Source organism: Emydura macquarii, unplaced genomic scaffold (assembly GCF_026122565.2).
Source record: "Emydura macquarii macquarii isolate MOO-44397 ecotype Brisbane River unplaced genomic scaffold, CSIRO-AGI_Emac_v2 contig_450, whole genome shotgun sequence".
In the NCBI taxonomy this organism is placed as follows: domain Eukaryota; kingdom Metazoa; phylum Chordata; order Testudines; family Chelidae; genus Emydura; species Emydura macquarii.
Genome location: NW_027130587.1, coordinates 9,520,685 through 9,539,387, shown reverse-complemented (window position 1 = coordinate 9,539,387; position 18,703 = coordinate 9,520,685). Strand labels below are relative to the sequence as shown.

At 45.8% G+C, this 18,703-nt stretch overlaps 1 protein-coding gene and 1 long non-coding RNA gene across 5 annotated transcripts in view; one reads left to right on the top strand and one right to left on the bottom strand.

Annotated features, from left to right (window-relative positions):
• Positions 1 to 18,703, top strand: part of CALN1 (calneuron 1) — a 269,840-nt gene that overhangs the window by 208,783 nt on the left and 42,354 nt on the right. The gene's annotated exons all lie outside the window — the stretch shown is intronic.
• Positions 14,663 to 18,703, bottom strand: part of LOC137146571 (uncharacterized) — a 93,713-nt gene continuing 89,672 nt past the window's right edge. The window contains exon 6 of the long non-coding RNA XR_010917980.1: positions 14,663 to 14,756. This is a non-coding gene — a long non-coding RNA (uncharacterized lncRNA). The remainder of the gene's footprint in view (positions 14,757 to 18,703) is intronic.

Below are 18,703 nucleotides of genomic sequence, written 5' to 3'. Positions count from 1 at the left end.
AAAGTTGAAGAAAGCATGGCTGAAACTCAGTGGGACAACGATGCCTGATTTTTCAATCCTTAGACAAAGCACCCAATGATATTGGTTAACAATAAGTCAATGGGAGTCTTGACTGAGCTAGAATTCTAAGATTGAACTCCGCAAGTTCTATTAAGTTATGCATCCATTATAGAAATATACAGCTGGGTGATGCTCTTCAACTCTCTGTGCTAGAAACACAACATCATATGACAGATCAGTTCACTGATCTACTCAATAGCAGTACATTGCTGGTCTTGCTGTTTATCAATGCGGCCAGTTCCTCGGTGTTCCTGGGGTTATTTTTGTTTTGGATATTGTGGCCTCAGCAATTGGTTTGGCAATTGATTGATGGATATGGAGCTCATACAGAAGCAAAACAAGTATCTAAGAAAACAGACATATGAGAGAGAAGCAGAGCCACAATCCTGGGGAATCTGGGATGCAAACTGTAACTACATTCCAAGAAGAGGCCAACAATTCAAAGTGAGTGTTAAAGAATGAGTCCGAGGCATATGGGCAATTCCAGAAGAGTCTTCATAGGGAATCTGAAAGGCAAGGGTGGCATGTTGTGTGTCAGTTTAGCCCTCTATCTTCAAAGTGGAGAATTTAAAAAAAATGTGACTTTGTAAGACTGACAGCAATGGGAATCTCAGATTCTAGGACCTTGCTCAGAGATGTAGAACTGTGTTCCTGACCCACCTTGGCACCCACACTAAGTAGGTCCTCATCATCCCACCATCCGAGTTTTGCTTATTGAGGTTTGAATCTTTCACTTGGTCACAGGGGTCCTGCAGTGAGAAATCCTAAGAAAAGGCCCATGTAATAGGAAACTTAGGCTGAGATTTATGTTTCTTTTAATTTCACACTGAATAGCACCCCAGGAAGCAAGTAAATTTAAAGGCTTCTAATGTGCAAGTATCTTTACTGCATTACAGTTCATTGATAATACTACCTGCACATAATGACTTCACATAGTTCCATATCTGTAGAGCCCTGCAGTAAGAGGTCCATAAGAGCCTGTAGGGCCTCTCAGGTTTCCACACTAAAACATGCAATTGGAAAGGGTAAGGAGATGGGTGAGAGTGACATCGCCTCCTACTGAAGTCAGCTATTGTGGGGAGAATGTCTGATGGGTGGAGTGTCTATGGGCTTTAAACATTAGCAAGCTTATGCAGAGAAATTTTGGAACCTCCAGATGTCTGTCTATCCAGCATACCTGGGGAAACATTTTTTTATTACTCAGAGCTGCTGCAACAGCAGTGAACTTTGACTTCTAATCAGCTTGGAGAACCCAGCCTCTCCGAGCCAGGCTATCCATACCACTTCAGCACGCAGGTTTAATTGTGCCCCTCAGCCACGCACCAAAAAAATGTGAACTGTTTCCTTAAGTGAATCACCACTCCCAGGTGGAAAGAGAGATGAAAACAGATGAAAGCACTTTGCGTCGTAAATAGATTATTCCCGCTTTGCCTTTATAGCATTTCAAAGTTGGTTATTGAAATGCTTCCATTAAAAACATGTTGAGTTGTTCTTAAACAAGCACATCTTCAAGTTGCAAGTAGCCACTTCTAGATTTTCCTGTTAGGGCTGAGCTACACAGTTTTTAAACCAATAGAGTTAAATCATTATAAAAATTGACAGAGTTAAATGTAATGAAACTCCCTAGGGTGGAGCAGTTATGAAGTTCTCAAAGTGGTTGTTTCACTGTAACTTAATTACCAAAATAAACTATGTAAAATCAGCCCTTCTATGCTGGTATTACTGCATCCACAGTAGGGGTTGCACCCATTTAACTATATCATCATTTTCTAAAGCAGTATAGTTAAATCAAAACAAAAACAGTGTGTAGTCAGACTCTGGAGTATTATTTCCTTTAGTGCATTAAGACCACAAACTCAGTTTGAAGACATGTAGTTGTCTGAACCCAGATCTATTCTGGCCCTGAGTCAGAAAAATTGATAAGCACATGATAATTCCATCTCTGTTCAGCAAAGCACGCAAGCATGTATGATGTTCTACTGATGATAAATTCTTAACGTTAAGCACATGCTTAATTTGTGTGCTGCATCAATGCCGCTTTGAAACTCTCATACCTCTCTGATATGGTGGATAATAAAACGTATAAAACCAGAACATTACATTAGATGGAGCCAGAAATCAAATTATAATCTGCCCATGCATTTATCATGTGCCTGTCGCTTTTGTTTTTTGTTTGTATTGCCATAGCACTTAGAGAAGGCACCAATTAGGAACCAGGGCGTATCATAGGAGTGCTGTATACAGGAGAGATGTCTTCGTTGGCACGGTTTTTTACATGTTAATAAAGTCCCCTGTACTCTGTGCTGTATAAGTTTGTAGTAAAAAGATAGTGTCTGCCCCAAAGAGCTCATAATCTTGGTTAATGACAAGATGCAACAAGTGGAAGGGACAAACACATTGTGTAGGGTGGTGGTACAAGATAACGGTGATATGAGCTTGCTTTCCTATAGGCTTGCCATGGTGCATACCATGCAGCTTGCAAATGCCTAGCTGTTATCAACTGGCAGTGTTCTTGCAAACAGTCCGATATGAAAAATAGGAACCATCAGATCCATCACTAAGGGGCAAGATAGAACACTGTCGGTGAAATGACAAAGTGAAAGTGAATGAGTCAAACATCTCAGTGTTTGTGCTGCGACTACTGCTTCTCAAAACTAATTAGTTGAGTTGATAAAGTGATGAACATGCATTTTTCAATGGAAAACTATTCCATCAAAATCTAAATGTTTCACAGGGAGTATGTCAATTTCAACAAAAAAGTTGTGACAGGAAAAAGTCAAAATGAATCATTTCAACTTAATTTTGTTTTGAATCATTTCATTTTGACTTCCTCATTTTGATTCCTTTTATTTAGACTTAATATATTTACATATTTTATATTATATTAATTTAATTATAAAATATATTAATTTTATTGTGATATTTCAACATTATCAAAATGAAACATTTTTACCGTATTAAAACATGTTTGTTCAGTATTTTCAAATACATTATTTTCCCCCATAGCATTTTCGTTTTGCTGAAAATTTTGGCATTTTATTCCAATTTGGAATGGAAATAAATTTCAGAATATCGGGATTTCTTATGGAATGGAAAATCTGGTTTCCTGACCAGGTCTACTGATCAGTCAGCTGATGCCAAACCATCACCAGATCAGTTCAGATGTTTTTAAATATACATAAAAAAACAACATTCTACATTTAAAGAAAACTAGCAAACAGAGATAAAGCAAACAAACAAAATGGGAAGAAAGCTCAGCGTTTGCCCAGATTTTAAATAGCTTATTCCCTGACTTGATTACAATTCAGGTACGGTGTATATCAGAGGGATCTCACAAACCGGTGAGTCATTATCCTTGTTGTCTGCCTTGTGGTCACTCAATAATTTATTGGGTTATCATGCTCTCTGGTGACTCGGCTATATGGAATTTACATTTGGCGTATTGCATGCAATGAGTGTAAAGTTTAATAAAAACATGAAAAAAATACTGCTATGCATTAGTACACTTACCCTGATCATTGTTAATTAAAAATGTTTTTTGAAATATAGCTGTGAAGGCCGGACATATACAGGACTGTGTTAACCTCACCTATTTTTCACATACTGATTGTGAAATCAAAACTGAGAATACTTAATATTTTGTCTGTAGATCAGAAAATAGAAATGGGCCTGTCTTCCATCACTCCCTGGTCTCACAATACATACCATTCATTCATTATTCACCATAACTTATCTACTAAATTCAAACATTTGACTAAAAACAAAAACATCTCTTCGTGGGTACAAGCAGTTACATTCAACAGTAGATCCTTCCGTCGCTCTGTCCTTAGGCAGAGACCGAGAATGGTTTTGCAGATAACCATTAGTGATTTCACAAACAAACTCAGGACAGATGGTAGTTTCACAGTAATCAACAGAAACCTAATAGTTATCATCAATAGTTTCACAAACAAACTGCAATCAAGGTAAAAGTCCAGGGCCTGAAAGGCCTCTTATTTAAAGTAAAAGAATAAAAATCCACTTCTAGTATGTCTTTACTATGAGTTAGACCCACTTGGGCCTACAACCTCCAGTCCCACCCACCCTCTACGCATGAGACCACAGTCACAATGGTTTTCTTCAGTGACTTAAATTAAAGTGGAAAGAGACTTCTAAAGGAGTTGTTTTGGGTTAGAGCCTTCACAGTACTAGTTCAATTAGAACCAGAGGACGATCTTAGCTGGAATGTTTGTTGGAATCCAAATGTCATGGGTTGGGTCTGCCTCTAATTAGTCTATTTTCTTTTGCATCCATTATTTAGGCGGAAACATAGTGATGTGAATTCACACACTGTTGTTACTTGCTGTTTCTTGCTATGCTACAGTCATGTTGGGAAACGTCAGAGTGCAGGAGTCAATTAGTAACACACTTTGCACATCTCCTCTTTGATTTCTGTAAATGCTTATAATTCCATGATAATTAGAGCCAGGAGAGAGACCACAGTTACCGATGTTTTCCACGTCCAGGAAAAACAATGAGTTAGTGTAAATTATTCATTTTCAAATATAAACTTTCCTCCTCAGTGTGTGTGGGTGGAAATGGGATTCATTTAGTGAAGCAACTTAGAGCAGTGAGGTTATGTTTTCGACTGAACCTTTTATGAACAGCATCCTTTTTTGTGGGTTTTTTTAAATGTAATTGGATAAAACATGAAGTATATTTTTCAACTTTATTCTGTCCAAGTTTACAGCAAAGGTAACACCATTTAATTCCATATTAAACACAAGTTCCCTTCTGCATAGTTCTGGTTTTAAGCAATCCCTTGTGCTTGCAAATTCTACAAAGGACAAATTCATCAAGAACTGAAAGGACGTGAATGCCATTGAATCAGTGTCACTCTGTCTTTGCAGTAACAGCAGTCTCCGGCTTCAGCTACATGCTGTTTTACCACTGCAGCTGAACAGCACCAGGAAAGTCATGTTTCCATTAATTACAGAGGCAAAATTAGAGATGAGCAAATAATTGGTCTGTATAAAATTTATTTGATTTTTTTTTGGTATCATTTGCAACTTGTCCCACGAACAAATTGTGAAATCCTCACATTTGTTTGTTCTCTGTTAATTCGACAAAATATTTTTTCTGAGAGAAACTGTGACTTCACAATTTGCAGTTGGTGTTGTGTTGCCTAGTTACAAAAGTCAAACAATGCTCTTTCTGAGCTCTGACTGGATGACTCTTGCAAATAACCAATGCCACACAGATCGGAAATTGCTAACTTTACCAGTGAAGACAAACATTGAAATCTGCTTTCCAAGGGCATTACGTTCCAGCTCACAATTAGGTTTTCAGAAGTGTTCAGGCTAGTAAAGCTTGAAGGCTCAAAAATTCACATAAAACAAGTATATTAGGGTGGAGAATAGGGTTGAATGGAAATTTGCTTTCAAATTCTAATGACTAGTGTATTTGTTGGGCTAGGTGCTTGTACTGGGTACCTATCATCCTGTCTTCTGAAAATTTCCTCCTCCTGCTTGATTACCATTGGTTATAATGTATTCCAGACCATCGGGAGTTTCTGTAGCTTGACTGCAACTGAATCCCTATGATAGAAGAGGCAGACTTCCTGTTCCTGTAGTGCACTGCCAGACAGACCTTGCCACACATACTATTGTATTTCAGATGGCTGTTTTATGTGAATGTGTCTGGAGCAAACAGGTATATGATTTCAATGTGAGCACTCCCCCCATCAGACCCCACTCTTCCTGAGACTTGGCATTTGCTGTGAATGCATTTACCAGGAACTGCATTCTGAACTGCGTTCCTCCTCAACTGTACAAACACCCCCCCCCCCCCCCACACACACTTTTTTTCAATCATATTCATGCTGCTAAACTGCCTGTGACTCATGTTGCAGCAGTGTTGTTGATGTGTCTCATACAAACCAGGTGAAGTACATCTTGTGTCTCACTTCAGAAATATATATATTATATAAGATCAAGTTCAGGCTTTCATTGGAAGGGGGATCCTGTTACTTCCCTTCATATAGACGCACTGCGTTACAGAAGATCTTTTTGCCTTCTTCTGAGCCACCACTTGTAGTATAAAAGGGAGAAAGAAAGGAGAAAAGATTAGCAATGCCAAAATCTAGCTTGTTTGTTCTGCTCTTAATTAGAAATACTTGCTGGTCTTCAAATAGGCCTGCTTCCAAGGGGTGAAGCAGCCAGCATCTACATAGACATCTCTGCTTATAAAGCAAAAGACCCAGAGGACGGCTAAATACAGCTCAGCTCCTAAGATGAAGCCACACACAGTCTCCCTCTAACTCTAGGTTTCACTTGTGAGATGTCCTGAGACTTGTGACTTGATGTATTCTGGCTGTACCTGTAAAACGTAAGTTCTAATCAGCAGCATCCTAGGGATCGGTCTGACTAAATTTGAAGAAGCCCTTTGCACCTGGACAGTATGGCGCTTCCAAAGGAAGCTTTCCTCATCTTATTTCCAAAGGGTGAAATCCTGGAGGAGGAAGACAGACACAAATGTCTAGTTTAGATCACTTCTCTAGAACGAAAATGGAAACAAATAGAAGTCTTTTATGTCAAAGATGGATTTGCATCCAGTCTGTCTAATGGGCCAGGTCAGAGCTGGGATTCATGTACTCCCGGATCCCCTAAAGATATGGATTTGAACATTGGAACACAGACCCTTTTCTACAAAAAACATCTTCTGCAGCAAGCTCTTGAAGTAGCTTGTGTTCTCTTAACTATTTGTTTAGTGGAGAAAATGGTTTTCATCATTTGTGTTCCCAAGTTGAAATTCAGCCTTCATGCCACCTTTTTATATTTACTGCGCAGTATCTAGCAATGTTGGGAATAGCAGTGGAGAAAATAGCACCAGCAACATACCTGTCTAAATAAGTGCAGAAAACACACATCAATATTGCTTGAAAAGGTGATGCTCCAGTTCTGTGGAAGCAGTGGCTCATCGATTGAGCTACTTAACCCTTTGAAATCTGGCATTTTCCATCCTGCCAGCAACATGAGTGATGACTAAGACAGTCTCCAAGGGGTTAACACAAAGACACTTGTAACAACTGCCCACCATCTCTGCTTAACTATGCAGTTCACATCTGCTACTACCGTAGCTGATGTTCTGGAACCTGGGGGGCCTCTGGGAAGAAGCAACTGAGAGCAACTGCTATGGCTATTAAATTGCTCTTTTTCATTCTTTAAAAATGTTCCCTTTTTTATTATATTTCAGTCTTGGCTGAGATTTGTTCCAACCAGCAGTCTATGGCAGTGGGCTAAGGAGGTGCAGACTTCACTAAGCTATAGAACACAAGAAAAATGTAAGAAATCCTGATATGATGGTATCCCCACTTGTAATTTATTGTACAAACATATAGAAAATGCTTAAATTGGCGATTTCTGATGGGTTGTGGAAGATGGATTATTTCCTTCTCACCACATCTAGATTTGAAAACCATTATTAAACTCTACAATGTCATCCTGACTCAAAAGTCATCATTAGGGCCCTACGGTCCATTTTCAGGGCTGGGTGTCCGGGGAGTGGTGGCTTCTGGGCAGGCACCCAGCTCTGCAGGCAGCACAAAAGTAAGGGTGGCAATATTGCCACCCCCTTTTTGGGGTGGGTGGGACCCACAGTTTGGGCACTTTTGCCCAAAAGATCAGATTTCATGGGGGAAACCAGATTTCCCAGCTGTGAATTTGGTAGGGCCCTGGTCATCTTTGTCTGATGGCTTTTCTGGGAGGTTTATATGAAATGAGTTGTTAAAATATCCAGTGCCTGATGCTGAGTGCTCAGAACTGCAGATGAAGTCAGTGGGAGCTGTAAGTTCCCAGCACAGCTGAGACTCAGAACTACTTTACATCACACCTCTTAGCCTTTCTCTATTTTTGCAGCATGCTTTGCGATCTTTGGATAAGTGGGTTGTCTAAAGGGGCCCACAGTGGAGTTGGGGACAGAATCCAGGATTCCTGACTTCCAGTCTCCAGCTATAACACCTGGTCAGGACTGCTGTCCAGTGCACGAGGTGAAGGTGACATTGTGGGAAATGAGACTATACTGGTTTCCTTTACTCTCTCCTGGGTTGCAAGGTTGTGTTTGTTTAGTGTGGGGCTTGTGAACCTGATGGGTAACACCCTACAGGGGTGGAGGTGGGGGAAAGGTGTCACAAACCTAGGCTTTACTTGATGCAACTGCTGAGCAGAATTTGGTCGCATGTGTTCAAACTCTGGATAAACGTCAGAAGTTAGATTTGACTCTGGTCAGTACCCACTGTACCATCTGAGGCTCACTAGTTTACCGGGCAACTTACCAAGCATTCAGGAGCCATGTAGGCTGTTGAAATGTTATAACGTAGTGATCTTAAGACTTGAACACTAATTCTCAGCGATTCTCAAACAACAAATATGATGGTGCCCTCTACGCCCCTTTGCTTAATCAAGATAAAAGTTTAGGATAGATACGAATCAATAGACTGACACTCCATTGAATAATGGCCTAGGTAGCATTGATGTGATTCATCACCTAAGGTGAAGCTGGGAATGGTGATATAGGAAGCATCTCTAAAGAACCTGTTCAGTACTGTACTTGCACAAGAATGATTCAACCAACTTAAATAATGAATTAGACTGCAGACTTCACATCGGCTTTTCCTTGTTGGTTCAGTGAATGTGTGTTTAAGGATTTAATCAAGGCACGAGAAGGTTTTACAGAGTATACACTCGGTTGTTGCATTGCACTTTATATTCTATTATCCCTAAGTACTTTACGAAGATGGGGATTGTTACCATCAATTCTTCTTCGAGTGCTGGTCCCTAGGTAAACTGCATACGTGGGCGCATATGCACACCAGAGCCGCATTTGTAGTGGTGTCCATTGATCCGTGTGTGCATCATGAGTCCCAGAGCTTATGCTGTCGCTCGCACCACCATTACGATACATAGTCTAGAAAGGTGCCAGACTACCAGTGCTAGAAGCCAAGCCTTGGGTTTCAAGTTGTATCTGTAGTTCAGTTTACATTAATAGTTTTCCTCTGCTAAACTTACACAGAACAGACCTACGAGTTTATCTTGAATCCGGAAGTTTGGTGTCTAAGTTTAGATTTGTAGGAACTCTCTGCCCTTTTTATGCTTGATAGAGTGAAAACTCATCTTAATGCTCAGTGAAAATGATTTTTATTGCTGACAAGTAACATTCCCTCCCACGCCACCTGCTTCTCTTCTCATTAATTATCCACTGGAATTTGGATTAGTTGCCTCCTGTGTGAATGGATAACATAGCTCATTGACCTGAAATGTGCAGCATGTCACATCTTGACTGAATAAGCATTTTGGTCAGGTGATCTTGATTTTTGAGAGATGTAAGTGCAATTACATTTTTAGACCCGCTGTACCGTCTGTATGATAGTTCACTTGATTCTATACTAAAATGTCCACCAAGTATTTGAGGGAGAAAATAGTTTTGTGCATAATTGTGGTAATATACATTATCAATCGAATTATCACCACCCATATAGTAGTACATTACCAACAGAATACCACAGTAAAGTAGATGTAGAATGTCTTATAAAATTTGAACTTATCCCTCAATCCCTGGAAAAATCATGGAGCAGGTCCTCAAGGAGTCCATTTTAAGGCACTTGGCAGAGAGGAAGGTGATCAGGAACAGTCAACACGGATTCACCAAGGGAAAGTCATGCCTGACCAACCTGATTGCTTTCTGTGAAGAGGTGACTGGCTCTGTGGATGTGGGGAAAGCAGTGGACGTGATATGCCTTGCCTTTAGCAAAGCTTTTGATACAGTCTCTCACAGTATTCTTATCAGCAAGTTAAGGCAGTATGGGTTGGATGAATGGACTATAAAATGGATAGCGAACTGGCTAGAGCATAGGGCTCAACGAGTAGTGATCAATGGCTCCATGTCTAGCTGGCAGCTGGTCACAAGCAGAGTGCCCTTGGGGGTCGGTCCTGGGGCCAGTTTTGTTCAATGTCTTCATCAATGATTTGGAGGATGGGGTAGATTGCACCCTCAGCAAGTTTGCAGATGACACTAAGCTGGGGGGGAGTGGTAGATACCCTGGAAGTTAGGGATAGGATACAGAAGGACCTAAACAAACTGGAGGATTGGGCCAAAAGAAATATGATGAGGTTCAACAAGGACAAGTGCAGAGTTCTGCACTTAGGAAGGAAGAATCCCATGCACAGCTACAGACTGGGAACCGACGAGCGAGGCAGAAGTTCTGCAGAAAAGGACCTGGGGGTAACAGTGGATAAGAAGCTGGATATGAGTCAACGGTGTGCCCTGGTTGCCAAGAAGGCTAATAGCATATTGGGTTGCATTAGTAGGAGCATTGCCAGCGGATCACGGGAAGTGATCATTCCCCTCTATTCGGCATTGGTGAGGCTGCATTATGTCCAGTTTTGGGCCCCCCACTACAACAAGGATTTGGAGAAGTTAGAGAGAGTCCAGTGGAGGGCAACAAAAATGATTAGGGGGCTGGAGCACAAGACTTATGAGGAGAGGCTGAGGGAACTGGGCTTGTTTAGTCTGCAAAAGAGAAGAGTGAGGGGGGATTTGATAGCGGCCTTTAACTGCCTGAAAGGGGGTTCCAGGGAGGCTGGAGCTAGGCTGTTCTCAGTGGTGGCAGATGACAGAACAAGGCGCAATGGTCTCAAGTTGCGGGGGGGAGATCTAGCTTGGACATTAGGAAAAAGTTTTTCACTAGGGGGTGGTGAAGCACTGGAATGGGTTACCTAGGGAGGTGGTGGAATCTCCATCTTTAGAGGTTTTTAAGCTGCGGCTTGACAAAACCCTCGCTGGGATTATTTAGCTGAGGTTAGTCTTGCTCTGAACAGGGGGTTGGACTAGATGACCTCCTGAGGTCCCTTCCAACTCTGTGATTCTGTGTATGGTTTGATGATGCTCCCATTTAATTCAATGGCTGTTTTGTCACTGACGGCAATCAGACCAACAACAGGCTACGATTAATAAGGAGCTGAATGTTAAATGGATTATCATTAGCAGGATGGTTGTGGCAAATCTGCATTACTTATGATTTTAGGGTTGAGTTTTAGATGTCTGCATCCCATGGGTTAGGTATGAAGCTGCATATTTTAGTGTGCATTGCCAGTGGCTATGTAGAAACCTTCCTGCTTGTTTTTGGATATGGAGTAAGGATCAGGTGCTTCTCTGAACCAAACCCGTTGAGGTTTCCCTAACTGTCTAAGCCCCTTAAGTGTGTCAGCTGGGATCTAAGGGTCACAAAAACAGAGTTCCCTGTTCCAATAAACAATGGAACCAATCTCGGCTGTAGCCAGGTACACAGACGTATTTGAAAAATAACGGGAAAGAAAAGCAGTTCCTCATCTTGATTTATAACGTAAATTATTTAAAGCTGGTTTATATATAATTTTAAAAACTCTGTATTCATTTCGGCTCTGGTTTTGGGCAAGGAATGGGCGATTCTTCTTTTTCCAGCCATTTCCAGTGAAAACAGCACTGAAACAGGCTTTTTTTGTTGTGTATGATAGGAGAGCTGTTTTAACAGTTGTCCCTTTTAATGTTATCACTTCTGATGCCCTCAAAGCTGCTGCTTTTAACAACCTCCTGCCGTTCATAGTCATACGATATAGACGACAGATCCAAAGAACATTCTTGTTTTCAGAAGCCAGGAGAGCAAAACAATATAAAGCACAAATTTCTTTCCTGGTCTCTGGACAGCAGTAGTTGTTCCCCATACCTGAAGTCTAGAAGAGGATTCTATAGAAACTTGCTTTCCTTAGCCTTATGCTCCACCAAAACCTTGGAATACCATATGTTAAGAGGGACAGAGCACACTTGTACAGTGGGGTTTGGATTACGTTAGTCAAAAACGTTGAAATCTTGGTCCCATTGAGATTAATGGGCTTTTTGCCACAGGCTTCAATGGGGCCAGGATGTAGAGTTACAGTGCCGTAGAGTTGAAGGCCAGAAGGGACCATTCGATCAAGGCTGACCTCTTCTATATCAATCACAGGTCATTAACAGTGCACAGCTGCACCCACACTAAACCCAACAACTCCATCCACAATGTTTTGTATTAAACAAAAAGCGCGGAAAAGGAGGATAGTTGTAGGTAATATTGAAACAAAACTCTACTTGTGCTCAGGGTTCTCCGTGCAAGCAAGAGCACAAGCATGTTCCGGGACAGCATAATGTTGGGTGATTGATTGTGAGAATGACTGCAGCCTGGCTAGTGATGGCAGGTAGGGGATTAGAAACCCTAGAGCCAGTGCTTCTAGTCCTTAATACAAGACATTGAACCAGCATGTTTTTTCTCTGCAAACATTCTTTGCCCATAATGCTGTTCATGTCTTGGGGTATCTGCTGGATGAGTGCTAGTGGCATACCTTAGATATGCCTCCAGGCTAGTCTCAATTGGTGTCGGTGAGTTTTGCAACGTGTTTGTTTGTGTGGCTTCTTTCTCATTTTCCTCTGGTGCCTCCCCATCTCCCCAAAGCATCACTCTGAACATTGATTTTTGTAGCTAATACGTGAGTTTTCAAAGAAGGGGGTACCCAAATTCCTGCACAGCTGCTGTCTGTGGTCAGTGAATAAATAAAGGTATCTACTAGTTTATCACTTTGGATTCAATGTATGTGACATTGAGAACACGCAGCTCTGGTGCAGTCCAGTTTGCCATGAGACGGCTGGGAGAAATAGCGCTCAATTCAGGAGAGCAAATTTCTGTACGGTGTGCATCAGAGCTGCTCCTTTCTCTTGTAAAGAACATTGCAGCTCATATTACTTTCTAATTGTAATTAATTCTAAACGTAGGATCAAGACCTATATTAAAAACAATTGCAAATTATGTCTGCATGATAAGATTAGTGATTGGAACGTCAGAAATCAGACTCCCAAGATACCCTTTTACACACTGAGAGATTGCTTGAGGATGCGTTATGTGTAATAAGCAAAGGGTGACACTTGGAACAATTCCTCACATACCCTGATGAATTGGTAACATTTTGGAGGAACCTTGTGCATACTGAGGAACAAAGCCTGCTCTGGGAAACAGCAATGCTGCTTCGTGCATCCTCCTCCTACAGTCCAGGACTGGGGAACAATACTGGGTCACCATTCTGTAGAGGACTCGTTGCTGCTCCACAGTCATTCCCACCATCTCCCCGCTGACAGCAGCATATGTGCTACAGCCGACAAACTGGAGAATGTGTGCTCTTGGTGATGGGGGTAGATGCGCTAATCAGCTGTGTGCTTAGAGAACTCCTGTGCAGGGATTCTGTCTTGGTGCTTGCACAAGGGAACAAAGCTCTTGATTCCCTCTTCACCAGAAGGGTGTAGTGCACAGTGTACTAAACTGACTCTGTGGAGACCTGGGTTCTGGTCCCAGCCATGCCATTGACTTGCAATTCGACCTGGGAAAAGTTGCTGAATTGCCCTAGGCCTTGGTGTTCCCATCTGTCAAATGGTGATGATAATGCTCCCATCAAGCACAAGGAATCTACAGAGGTGAATAGCAATATGAGACTGCTAAGTAAGTGTCCTAAATATAATTGTTTTATTGTTTACCTAAATAACCTAAGGGCTTGTCGACCTGGTGGGGTAATGCGCTCTCTGGGAGCGTGATTTCTGAAGCGCACTAACATGCCACACATTAATTGGTCCAAGTAGAGCCTGCTGTTGCTCGAGGGTGACACTGTAGTGCTGTTTTAGTGCGCTTTAGAAATCACATCCCCGTAGATCACAGTACCATACCGGGTTGACAAACCCTTTGTCTCACCAAACCATTAACACAGGCTTTTTGGTGTTATATTTGGGCATAAAGAAGCAGCTAGTCTTTGTGAGCTACAGCACAGGAGCTACAAGCACAGCCAATTGTTATAGATAGATGCTAACTGTTATAGAACTGTCTACAGTCAGTTGTATTCAGCAGTTCTTTAGGTTCCCAGTAGGCATTGCATAGGTGCCCTCCAGTGCCCTCTGAAGGGCATAAAGGGGCAGAACACACCAGTTCCTTTTAACACCCTTTGGCAGAGAAGTGGAAGAGTTTAGTGTCCTCCCTAGCATAGTTAGACAGACACCCTGGATATTCACAAGGAAAGAAGCACTGCCATGCAGATATTCCTACATTACTGTGTGGGTGGCAGTCATGCTAAGCCCTTTACTCTACAACATCTGTTAGTGCTTCAGGTTCTGCTCCTCAGCATCCTCCCAGGTGTCTAACAGGGACCATTCAATAGACCCTCACCCACCCTCGCCAGTTCCTTCATGGATGAGGGATGCTGCCGTCCTTAGAGCTCCATCACAAGAACGCACTTTGGGGGAGCCATCGTGGGTGAATAAACTCCATCTGTATAGCTGTCACTCCTGACCAAATGGGCCTCCCCTTGCCCCATCATTCAAGATCTGCAAGCCGCCATTAGCTTCTCTCCAAGCTCCTGTAGCCGGCTCACTTTGGATAAACCATCTGACTCTTATTCCTCCCCCGTTACCTCAACTGGACTATGGAATGTTGACAACTTCTATTGGAGGAGGATAGCAGCATGCAGGAGAACCCTTCTCCACCGCAGCTTTTTCTGCCTAATCCCCACTGGATTAAACCTCTGCACCTTCACTGGTGGACAATGTTAAGACGTATCAGGAGATCTTAAAGGGAATGGCAGAGGCTCGGAAAGTTCCTTCACAAGAAGACGGATATCCTGCAAACAGAATGGTCCTTGAAATTAATGAGGGCATTCTTGACCCTATGAATGACTTTGGGGCTGTACCGGCATCTACACAGGGATGGGGTGCACGTTTAAGCCAATTCCAGACTCACCATCTGTGGACTTTTGGTCATCTCACACAAACATCCTAGAACTGAGGCCAATTCTCTCTTTACACGCTAATTATTTCTACCCCTTCCGAGAAATCAAGCAGGGCAGCTTTTGACAGACAAAAGGGGGGGGGGGGGGCAAATCAAAGCCCACTAGAAGAAGGCGTTTTACTATGGACATGGGCACATTCGTCACTATACAGATCTGGCGAGCTGAGTCACTGAGACATGCCTGACAAGCGCAGCAGTTGAGGGAGGAAACGGAGTGCATGTACAGACACACCTGACCAGAAAAAGGTGCTCGCGAGAGCTGGCTGCCCTGCTGTTACAAAGGCTTGACGTTGTTAAGAGTATTACATATTGTGGTAGTATGCACAGGCTTCAAGCAACTCTTCGAGTGTTTGCTCATATGCATTCCATCATAGGTGAGTGCGCGCCCCGTGCACGAGCCTCCGGAAGCTTTTCTGCCCTAGCAACCCCCTGCGGGTCGGCTCCTGCGCCCCCTGGAGTGCCGCGCTCATGTCGCGGTATATAGGGAGCCTGCCGACCCCGTGGCCACCAGTTCCTTCTTTCCGCCCGTGACGGTCTGTTGGAACGCTGCCCCTTGCTGTATCGCAAGTAGCAATCTCCTCAACCTGTTCTAGTTCTAGTTTTATAGTTTATAGTTGTAGTTGTATAAAAGTTCATAGTTTTAACCTGTTAGTTAAAAAAAAAAAAAAAAAAAAGTAGTTTTAGTGTCTTAAGTACTTAGCTAGCCCTTACGGGCTCCCGGCGCCATGCCGGGCACTTTGGGGTTTAAAGCCTGCGTGGAATGCTCGAAGGCTTTCCCCATCAGCGACCCGCACGACCGCTGTCTTCGCTGCCTGGGTGAGCTCCACAGAAAGGACAAGTGTCGCATCTGTAAGTCCTTCAAACCCAGGACGCAGAAGGAGCGAGATGCCCGCCTTCGGACGATCCTGATGGAGTCGGCGCTTCGTCCGGTCTCCGAGCCCTCGGGATCTCCATCGGCACCGAGCGTCTCATCGGCGCATAGCGCGCCCCCGGCACCGACAGCGGCACCGGCGCTAAAGGTGCCGAAAAAGAAGAAGCGGCTGGACCCGGTGCCTATGGACTCCCCCCTGCTACCGGCACAGCAGGGGGTACGATCAGAGCCGACACCGGCGTCGCCACGCAGAGAGCCTCCCCCGACCCCGGGGGGTGGGGGACCTCTCCTGCAAGGGCCGTCGACGCCGGAGGCGTTCGTAGCGGCACGAGCCCTCATGGCCATGCCAACGCCTCCATCCCCCCCTCGGCCGAGGGAGTCAGGGTTGGCGTCTCGGGGTAGATCCGTGCTGGGTTACCCCGGTGGGCAGCGGAGACAGGAACCATCGTCTCCCCCCAGACGGTCGAGGACGGGGGAAGCGGGATCCCCCCCTCCTCGCTCCGACCTTGTGTCGTTGAGCACCTCGATACCGCAGCAACTGGAGCGGTCCCGAGGTTCCGAGAGCGGCCACTCTCCATCGCCCACCAGATCCTCGGCGTCCCTCCATCGTCAGGAGAGCCTGCCGGCACCGAGAGAGACTGACCATCCTCGCACTTCGGTGCGTACCTCTCGGCACCGATCTGGTTCACAAGCGGAGCAGAGGCGCTCTGAACATCCGAGCGGGCGCCACTCTCGCTCCCCGGTGCGCAGCTCCCGGCACCCAACGCCCTCTCCGGGTGATGACCGGCACCGGTCGGACTCTAGGCACCGAGCTATACGGCACCGGTCAGACTCTCGGCACCGGTCGGACTCTCGGCACCGAGCTATACGGCACCGGTCGGGCTCTCGGCACCGGTCGGGCTCTCGGCACCGGTCGGGCTCTCGGCACCGGTACAGCCCTCGGCACCGGTACAGCCCTCGGCACCGGTACAGCCCTCGGCACCGGGCGGACTCTCGGCACCGGTACAGCCCTCGGCACCGGTCACGATCTCCGGTCCGGGCCCGTGAGCGTTCCCGGGACAGCCATCGCTCCCCATCCGCTGGCAGCCGTCGGGGTCACCCTGCCCCGGAACCCTACCACCGGTCGCCCTCGGCGAGGGCCCCCAGAGTTACCCCGAGGAGGTCCCCGGTGCAGCACGCCCGGCCACTCGGAGACTCTCCGGAGCACCGTAGCAGCCGCAGCCGAGGGAGAGACCGCTCTAGGTCGCATGGCCACGGTAGAGCAAGACGGTCCCGGGGCCGCTCGTCCACTTATAGCCGCTCCCCGCCGCGCCGGCGTCACAGATACTGCCGTAGCCGCTCCCGCTCCTCCAGGAGCAGATCACTGCAGGATCGGGGCAAGGACAAGGGGAAGCGCCCGAAGTCCCGTAGCCCGGCACCTTCCGGGCCCGCAACATCCACGGCACCGGGACCGGTGCCAGCATGGATGCATGGGCCCTGGCAATGGCCATATTGGGGACCATGGCCTCAACAACAGACCCAGGGTGCGGCGTCGGTCCCCTCAGTAGCGGTCCAGCCCCCTCCTCCTAGTCAGGACAGACCGGACTCCTCGGATGAGGATTCCGACCCGATGGAAGGTCCATCTACGGGTCCCCTGCACCAGTCCTCCTCCTCCTCTCCTCCTGACACCACCTCCAGGGACCAGAGAACACCACTGCCTGATTATAAGACCCATCAGGAACTGCTCAGGAGGCTAGCTGACAATCTGCAGCTCGACCTAAAAGAACTATCGGAGGAGGAGGATCCTCTTTTCGGGACCTCTAGCTCAGCAGGCCCCTCCCGCGTCGCGCTCCCTGTCCATGACAGGGTGTTAAAGGTGGTCAAGCCCCTGTGGGAGACCCCAGCGTCAGTGTCGGCCACTTCCAAGACTGCGGAGCGCAAATATTACGTACCCGCCCAAGGGTTTGAATACCTGTACAACCACCCCCCCCTGGGTCGCTGGTCGTAGATGCAGTTAATCAGAGGGACAGACAGGGGGCCCAGTCCAGTACACCAAAGGACAAAGAAAACAAAAAACTGGACTTATTTGGTAGAAAAATTTATTCGACTGCGGCATTACAACTCCGCATTGCAAATCACCAAGCGCTCCTCGGCAGGTACAATCTGAACCTGTGGGCTTCCCTCCAACGGTTCCTCCGTGCTTTACCACCTGACATGGCGGAGGACTTCAACACCATCCTGCAGGAGGGAGCTACAGTCGCCGGAGCGGCCCTCCAATCCTCAAGCGACGCCACCGACGCAGCGGGAAGGGCTATGGCATCGGGCATCGTGATGCGCCGGGCCGCGTGGCTGCAGTCTTCGGGTCTGTCATTAGAGGTGCAGCAGGCCATCCAGGATCTGCCTTTTGAGGGCGTGGGTCTGTTCTCAGATAGAACAGACAGTAAATTACACGCCCTCAAGGACTCTCGAGCCACCCTTAAGTCCTTAGGCCTCTATATGCCACAGGCCACGAGGCGCCAGGGCAGACAACGACCCCAACGGCAGCAACAACAGCAGCCTGCCCCTCGACTGCCTCCTCGACCAACTCCATCCAGGCGAGGTCGAGACCGCTTCAGGCAGTCGAACAGAAGAGACCGCCAAGGCCCTGCAAGGGGCTCCCAGCAGGGCCAGCAGAAAAATACCAAGCGGTCCTTTTGACGGGACGCTCGAGGGCAGCCTAGTAACCATCACCATCCCACTGGTTTCCACCCCCCCCTTTATGAACAGACTGCACCCCTTCCTCCGAGAGTGGCAGGGAATAACATCGGACCGCTGGGTACTCAGCATAGTGAGACGAGGCTATGCTCTCCAACTCTCGGCATTTCCTCCAGACTCTCCCCCTACCCCGTCCCTCTTCAGGGACCCATCTCACGAGCTACTCCTCGTCCAAG